The following is an 8,056-nucleotide window of genomic DNA, read 5'->3' as shown; positions in this document are numbered from 1 at the left end:
CAGGGAGCCTCAAAAAGGAGTCAGGACAGCTCAGGCTGGAGATCAGGGCAAGGTTCTTCCCCCAGAGGCTGCTGGCACTGCCCAGGCTCCCCAGGGAATGGGCACGGCCCCGAGGCTGCCAGAGCTGCAGGGATGCCCAGGGTGGGGCTGTTGGGGGGCCTGGGCAGGGTTTGGATTTGGGTTTGACAATCCCTGTGGATCCCTTCCCACTCAGAACATTCCAAGATTCTATGAGGGGCAATGCTGAGTTTAACCCTGACAGAAATTTCCTTGCCCTTGTTCCCAAATTTTCAGCCACCCCTTGGCAGGAATCCCCCATTCCCTTCCCCTGGAGCCTCCTCCATTGGTGTCACAATGGGAACTCTCCCTTTGCTCCAGCCTCGCTGGCTTTGGGATGTTTTTAGAGGTGATTTTCTCTCCAGCTAATTGGAAATGTTGGGGAACTTTTAATTTGTAGCAGTGAAGTGAAAACTCTGCCGCCTCTGTATTTACATAAATTAGGGAGACTTTGCACACAAATGTTTCCTTGAAGAGAAGACAAAAAGGAAACAATTTCAGAATGAGTTTCCAGCTCAGAATATTCATGAAGTAAGGCATAAAAATATGGAAAGTGACTGGAGAGTGTTGTCAAAACAAAGAATTAGGGACACAGGGGTAGGGATGGTTCATAAATGTGTCCTGGGTAAGGCTGGGAGAGCTGGGGGTGCTCCCCTGGAGAGGAGAAGGCTCCAGGGAGAGCTCAGAGCCCTGGCAGGGCCTGAAGGGGCTCCAGGAGAGCTGCAGAGGGACTGGGGACAAGGATGGAGGGACAGGACACAGGGAATGGCTGCCACTGCCAGAGGGCAGCCATGGATGGGATCTTGGGAATTGGGAATTGTTGCCTGGCAGGGTGGGGAGGGGCTGGGCTGGAATTGCCAGAGCAGCTGTGGCTGCCCCTGGATCCTGGCAGTGCCCAAGGCCAGGCTGGACACTGGGGCTGGGAGCAGCTGGGACAGTGGGAGGTGTCCCTGCCATGGCACTGGAGGTTGAATTCTCTCCCAACCCCAGCCATTCCAGGATTGTTGCCCTTCCCACTCCTTTGGGGTGGGCTCTGCCTGCCCAGGTTTGTCCCAGCAGCAGGGGACAGTCCCTGTCCCTGTCCCTGTCCAGCCCCAGGCAGGGCCTAGGGCTGGAGGAGCTGATGGATTTTGGGCTGGAAAATGGGAATTTGTTCCACAGCAGGAACTGGTGGATTCTGCTCCTCCTCAGAAGGATGGTACACCCTAAAATATTCAGTGCTCAGGGCTTGTCCTGGGTTCATCTGCTCACATCCACACCCTCCAATGCATTCCCAGTGAATGCTGAAACCTCTCCTGGTCACATCTCAGCATTTGGGGCTGTTTTGTGGCACCTGCAGGCAGAGCCCAGCCAGGGCAGGGATTCAGCTGCTGGCAGAGCTCACACCCAGCACTCTCCAGCATGATCCCATGAATCTCCCATCAACCTGAATAATTCCATTAATTCAATATTTATCTCTGCTGCTGTTAATGGAGTGTTTGATTTAACAGTACATGAATATTGCATCCAGCAGACGGCACGGAAAGAGGGAAAAAAATAAAAAAAGGGCGAAATTAGAATTTAAACTCAGAACAGGGTGATTGCCAACCTAACACATTTGCAAAATTGTTAAACACAAATGGTGCCAGGCCTCTCGCCACCACGGGGCTGACATTTCAATGCAGATGCAGCAGTTTGGGATTCCTTCAGAGGGAACCCCCAGACGTTCACATCTGTTCCACCTTTCCTGGGATTTGCTGCAGCTCCACCAAAAAAAAAAAAAAAAAAAAAAAAAAATCAAACCCGAGGCTAAAAAAAAAGAAAAAATCTGTCTTGGAGGAGCAGTAAGAGCTTGCATCAGTCTGGAGGCTTTGTCACCTGGCAGCTGTGGTGGCACAGGACACGGGGACACGAGGACATGAAGTCTGGCCCCACAAGGTCAGCCCAGAGAGAGGAGAGGGGCTGGGGGAACAACTCTGATCCCTCTTTTAGGTTTTCCTATCTCCAAAATCACTCAAAATATCCTGCTTGCAGCCCCTGGGCGTTCCCCACTAGACTGAATTGAAGCAGAAAAACTGGGAAAAAAGAGAGGAAAATTGTGGGGGAAGGGAAAAACAGGGAGTGAAGAGGAAAAATGAAGGAAAAATCAAGAAATGGGGGAAAAGGGAGGAAAATGGGAAAAGCATAAAGGTAAAAATGTGCGGGTTTGGGACTCTGCCTGTAGAAAAGTGATTTTGCAGGGATTTGGGGGGTTCTGGAGGGATTTGTGGGATTTTGCGGGAGGGGCGGGGTGAGGGCATGGCCCTGCCGTGTGAAGCACAAATATTTATTTACACCATGGTGCCCCAAGCTTGGAGAGAGCTCTGAGCTTTGTGCAACTCTGATTTGGGGCAAAAAATGGGCACCCAGCAGATGTTTGACCAACAACCTCCAGATGTGCCACATTTTTATTGGAAATTGCTAAAAATTGAGCTGTTTGCAGTGGATGGAGTGCCAGGATGAGCGGGATGGTTTTAAACTGACAAAAAGTGGATTTGGAGGGGATATTGAGGAAAAACTGCTCTCTGTGAGGGTGGGGAGGCCCCGGCACAGGGGAATCCATGGGATTCCATTCCATCCCCTCCCTGGGAGTGTTCAAGGCCAGGGAAGATGGAGCTTGGAGCAGCCTGGAGGAGTCTGACATCAGCTCACCTCGAGGTTTGTACGTTTATCACCTGATTAGATCTTGGAACTGGGCTGAAATGTTTGCAGAAGAGAAAAAGAAGAGAAAAAGAAGAGAAAAAGAAGAGAAAAAGAAGAGAAAAAGAAGAGAAAAAGAAGAGAAAAAGAAGAGAAAAAGAAGAGAAAAACAAGAGAAAAAGAACAAAACGTGGAAGCTGCCCCGAAGTTCTGCCCTCTGACCCCTTTGTTCCATGGCTCAGGTCCAAACCCTGCAGAACCTCAGGGCCACCTCACACTGAGCCTGTTCCACACTGTGACCCCAAAACCCTCCTGGAACCCCTGTCCTGCCCCTCTCTGTCCCTGACATCCTGAGGGGCTTGGCCACCTCTGCTTCCTTTTACTGCAAATGTTCCTGCAGATTCCTGGCTGGGGTTGACCCAAGGTGCCTGCAGGGAATTCTTGCTGGGTGTTGACTTCATTCCACACCTGGGGACGGCACCTGGAGCTCCGTGGGCACATCCACCCCTCACACCCTGCCCCCGGCTCCAGCCCACCAGAGAACACCTCAGACAGGTGAGTCCGGGGCAGGAGGGGACCTGCTCCTCCCCTCCGTGCTCGGGATTTGCCCTCAATTAGCGCTGTGCCCCCGTTAATTACCCGGCTGATGAGGGGCCGGGGGCGCAGCTATCTCCCTCTTCTGCCGCTTGCCAGAATATTAATGAGGAGTTCTGCCTTGTTCCCGGAGCTGCTCGAGCATGTAATGAGGCGAGGTTGGGGTTTTTATTGAGTTTTTTTTTCGTGGAAGTTGAGATTCTCATTCCATTAGAGCCTCGTTTGCTTCCAGAGCCGCATTCCTGCATCCCAGGGGAAGAGGAGGAAGGGATGGTCCTGTTCCTGCAGAACGTCCCGAGGCCGGAAGCATTTCCAGGTGAACATCCCAGAGGAAGCACCTCTGAGGGAAGGTCTGATTCCCCGGAGCTGAAGGGAAACCCGCCCCAGCTCTCCTCGGTGCCATTTCCCTCTCTCTCCTCCTGTTTTGCTGTTATCACTCCCTAGAAAATCATTAATGAGGTCAAATTTAGGAGGTTTGGGATATTTGTTACTGGATGTGCACTCGGCCCTTCACCCCTCAGTGAGGGGTGACTCCACTCAATATTCCCATGGAAAACCATTCCTGTCTCTTGTTTCCATTCTCACAAGAAACCTCTGAAGGGAATTAATGGTTCCATTTTTCCTTGATGTGGAGGCAGCCAGGCAGAACCTGGGAGTCTCCCTGGAGTGCAGTGAATGCCAACCCCACTTGGAAAAAGTGACAATAATCAAGGGTTTGGCTCCTTGGTCAGCCCTGAGGAATCCTCCCCTCACCCGAAGCACCCCCAGAATTCCAGGTTGGACAATTCCAGGTTGGACAATTCCAAGTTTGACAATTCCAAGTTTGGTGCTCCCCTCCCAGGATGACAAAAGCATCGAGACCCAGCTGGGAGATCACAGAGCACTCTGGGTTTAAACTGAGAGGAATCAGTTCAGGGTTGAGGTTTCTTTGAACCTTTAGAAAAGTTAAATTTAGGTCACTATCAAAGCCAAACCCCCTTGCACCATGCCAAGGTAAAGTGCTCATTTTGCCTGGGTAGAAAGGGACTTTTCACTTTTTTTTTTTTTTTTTTTTTTTTTTTTTTTTTTTTTTGTGATTTTGTCTCTCTTTGCCTCTTTCTCTCCTTTCTGCTTGGAAACCTCAGACTCATAATAGTTATTTGTAATCTGGCCAGGAAGAGAGAGAGCAGAGCTGCCCTCATCCCCCATCTCCCCCTGACTCAGGGCTTGGAGCCACACAGAATTCTGAGCCTTGGAGCTGCAGCAGGACGGACACAGGGTGGTTCAAAAGGGGCATTTTCCTCCAGTTTGCCCCTCTCAGCTGTTTCAGCTCCTGGCAGGGTGAAAGGCAATGGCTGAAGCGTGGCAGGTGATTCCTCCTGCCTGTTCATTCTCCCAGCTGCTGCAGGAGAGCAGCCAGAGCTGATCCCACCCTCCCTGCAGTGAGGAACGCTCAGAGCATCCCCCTTCCCACCAGGAATTCATCTCCACGTGCCCCTGGCTGTAATTAGCACAGCAATTAGCACAGTCCTGGCCGGGCCCTGCTCTCCACGGCTCATTTTTCATCCCTCTGATGATTCCCTGCTGCTGGCAGGGGATGTTTTCCACCTCCTTAGTGACAAGAGCCTTGTCAGCACCAGGAATGTTTTACATGGAAAAGGAGCCCCCAGGTGAGATGGGAACAAGGGAAGCACAGTTTGGGTGGGATAATTGTTCCCAAGGATTTTCCCACGTGGATGTGGCCCCACGGGGATGTGGAGAGGTGATGAATCCACTGTCAGGCCCAGGAGTCAGGAACATCCTTCTCCTTCAAACAGCACCATCCCAGAATCGTTATTTCTGCAGCACAACCAGCAGCTGGATTTTCCAGGGGCTCAGTGAGATCTGAGGGCTCCCACAGGGACAAACCCTGTCCAAATGTGCAGCCCCAGTAGGATTGAGAATCCTGGAATAACCACTGGAATAACTGGGGCTGGTGGAATGTATTCCCCATTCCTGACAAATGTGGAGCTGAACAATGCAGGGAATGTTTCCCATTCTCCTGTCCAGGGGTTTTAGTGGCTCATCCCTGGCTCTGGCCTGGCCTGGTTATGGACAAACCTTTGGAACACACTGAGGTTGCTCCTCTTGGTGTCCCCTCAGCCTCACTCCTACCATGCCTTTGTCTCCATCACCATTCCCATCAGGAAATTCCAGAGCAGGAACCATCCCAAAGCTTTGCCAAATGCTGCCCAGGGATGGATCTGCAATGGCAGGAGCTGGGAGGATGGAAAATGTTCCCACACTGGGAGCTCCGTGCTGAGCACCCCAGGGAACACATGGAAATGACATTCCCTGCCTCCTGAATCCCACCCAAATCCCTCTGACAGAACCCCGTGCAGAGGCAGTTTGGGTTTACCCTGCCCTCATCTTCGTGAGCGCATTTAGCAGGTCCAAGCCCTGAGCTGGTAATTAATGCCTGTCTAATTGGCTGGAGAGACACCGGGAGGGTGATCAGCACCTTGCCCTGTCCCCCTCCTTCCCTGGGTGAGCAGTGACCTTGTAAAGCCACACAAACAAACAGGAGCAGGAAAAAAAAAAAAAGGAGAAACCATTTCAGGTCTTCATAAAACTGTTTTTTTCAGGGGTTCAGATCAGAATCAACCCAGCTCAGCTGGGCTCTGGATCAGCAGCATCACCCAGGGAAGATCACAGCTCTGTCCCCTCTGCCGTGGAAAAAACTGATAAAATATCCCCTTGTCCCAGCATTCCTTCAGATCTTGGGAGAGATGGAGGCAATCACAAGGAGCGCCTGCCTGCATTCCCTCTGCCAGCCCCCATCGGGATCCAGCTCCCTACAAACTGTGGGGATTTGGGGATTTTACACCAAGGTCAAGCTGCCCTCTGCTCCTCCTCACCCACAGCCCGTTCCCTGTGTCCAGAGCCTGGGACAGCACTGGGAAAGTATCAAAAGGTGTTAAAATTATGAAAACAAGGCACTGGAAGACTGTCACCTTCACCAAGTAGGAAAGCAGAGAAATATTTTCATTCCAGGTTTTCCTGCTGGCTGTGCACTTGTCTGAACCCACCAGCCTGCTTTAGTGCTCAGTTTTACTTCTCCACTCCTGTTTGAAATGTTACAGGTTTGGAATTGGAGGCAATTTTTAGGAATTGATAGTTGGGAGGTACTGGAAGGGGGGGACTGTGCACGTGCCAGCCAAGGAAACCCTTGGCTGTCCCAGCACGGGGACAATAAACACGGCCATAAATGTCAATAAAGCCAAAACGTTTTCCCTGGAGATGGATCCCAGGGAAGGGCTCAGTGAGGATGGGAATGATTGGGCCTCCTGGATATTCCAGGCAATTGTAGAAATATCAGGAGTTGCACTCTGGGTGCATTCCAGGGAGAGATAAATAAATAAATGCATTTTGATAGGATTTGTTCTGTCCACGGTAAATGCAGGCTAAGAGAGAAAATCTATGGCTCTTCCTTTTATTGCTGTCATTCCCAATAGCTGGGAGATGGGAATGGAGAAATATATCCAGGGAGTGATGGGCTCTGCTCTGCCAGAGGTTTCAGAGGTAAATAAACAAGTTTTATTGGCTGCTCTTACATCTCGATGTAGCATTTAATGGATATATTAAACACTGATCCAGCTGCCAGATATCCCAAGGAAATATTGTGTGCATCCCAGCTCAGCCTCGCAGTGCCACAACAAATCTGGGTTTTCCTAATGAGAGCAAGGTTTGCTCCCATAAACCACTCTGAGCTTACAGAGCTGATTTCCTGCCAGTCATTTCTCCCCCCATCATGCCAAGGTTTTGCAATTCCACCCAAATGACCTTCATTCCCCCCTGGCTGGGGGAAAGCAGGGATTGGGATGGAAATTTGGGGTGCGGAAGGCCTTGGATGCAAAAATCCAAACTGAAGGACACTTGGGGGGATGCAGGACCAAAACCAAGATTTAAGCAACTAAAGCCAGACCCCCATGGATGCAGATTTGATGTCTGAACAGAGAAATAAAAAAGCAACAGGATTAAAGCGGGGCAGAGTCTCCTCATCTCTGTGGTGGCCAGGCCTGAGGAGGAAGAGCCAGCGGTGCTGGATCCTGTCAGGAGTGAGGAGCAGCCCCGGGCTCCCTCACCTCGGGGCACTGCCCCTGTTGATATCCTCTGGCAGAGCAGCTGCTGTGCCTTTGCAACAAACGCTTTCAAAAGGAGAACAAATCTCATCTGCTCTTGCTCTCCTCAGGCAGCTGCCCTGTGCAGGAGGGTTCAGGTCATGATCCCCAGTGCTCCAGGGTTTGTTCCCTGAGCCCAAATCAGCCCCAGGGGCTGGAACCAGACCTTGAGCGACCTCTGGGGCTCGGCTTGGTGCTGGGCTCGGTGCTGGGCTCCTCTGCTTCCACCCAGCCCTGGGAATGCTGCAGCTGGATCAGGAACAGCCACCAGCCCAAGCACCTCCTGCTCCAGAGGCTCCATGGAACTTTCCAGGGGTGCCTGAGGCTCCTGTGCGGGGAACCCCAGGGATGGAGGGAGGCCATCAGCTGGTCACATCATTAACAGTGTTAATTGAGTGCAAGCCCAAACCACTCAACCCCCAGTTAATTCAGCCTCTGCTCCTTCACAGACCTGCTCTGGAGCTGGCTCAGGCTGGGGAGTCCCGGGAAGGAGCCTGGGGAGGGCAGAGCTGAGGCCACTCAAAGGTGCTGCTTGTTCCACCCCTGCCAGGCTCAGCCAGAGAAGGGCAGTCCCAGACCATCCCCAGGAGATCCAGGCTGGACTTTTC

At 51.8% G+C, this 8,056-nt stretch overlaps 1 long non-coding RNA gene across 2 annotated transcripts; it reads left to right on the top strand.

Moving 5' to 3' along the window:
* Positions 1 to 3,365: 3,365 nt before the first annotated feature.
* Positions 3,366 to 7,333, top strand: LOC135285765 (uncharacterized). 2 transcript variants are annotated; one of them, XR_010350466.1, is made up of 3 exons: positions 3,366 to 3,454; positions 3,542 to 3,625; positions 5,913 to 7,333. It is a non-coding gene; the product is annotated as an uncharacterized LOC135285765 (long non-coding RNA). The 2 variants fall into 2 exon arrangements; XR_010350467.1 differs by having other exon boundaries at positions 3,368 to 3,467.
* The last annotated feature ends 723 nt before the right edge of the window (positions 7,334 to 8,056 follow it).

This window comes from Passer domesticus, chromosome 24 (assembly GCF_036417665.1).
Source record: "Passer domesticus isolate bPasDom1 chromosome 24, bPasDom1.hap1, whole genome shotgun sequence".
NCBI lineage: Eukaryota > Metazoa > Chordata > Aves > Passeriformes > Passeridae > Passer > Passer domesticus.
Note: the sequence above shows the minus strand (reverse complement) of the source record. Positions and strands in the feature narration are given on the sequence as shown.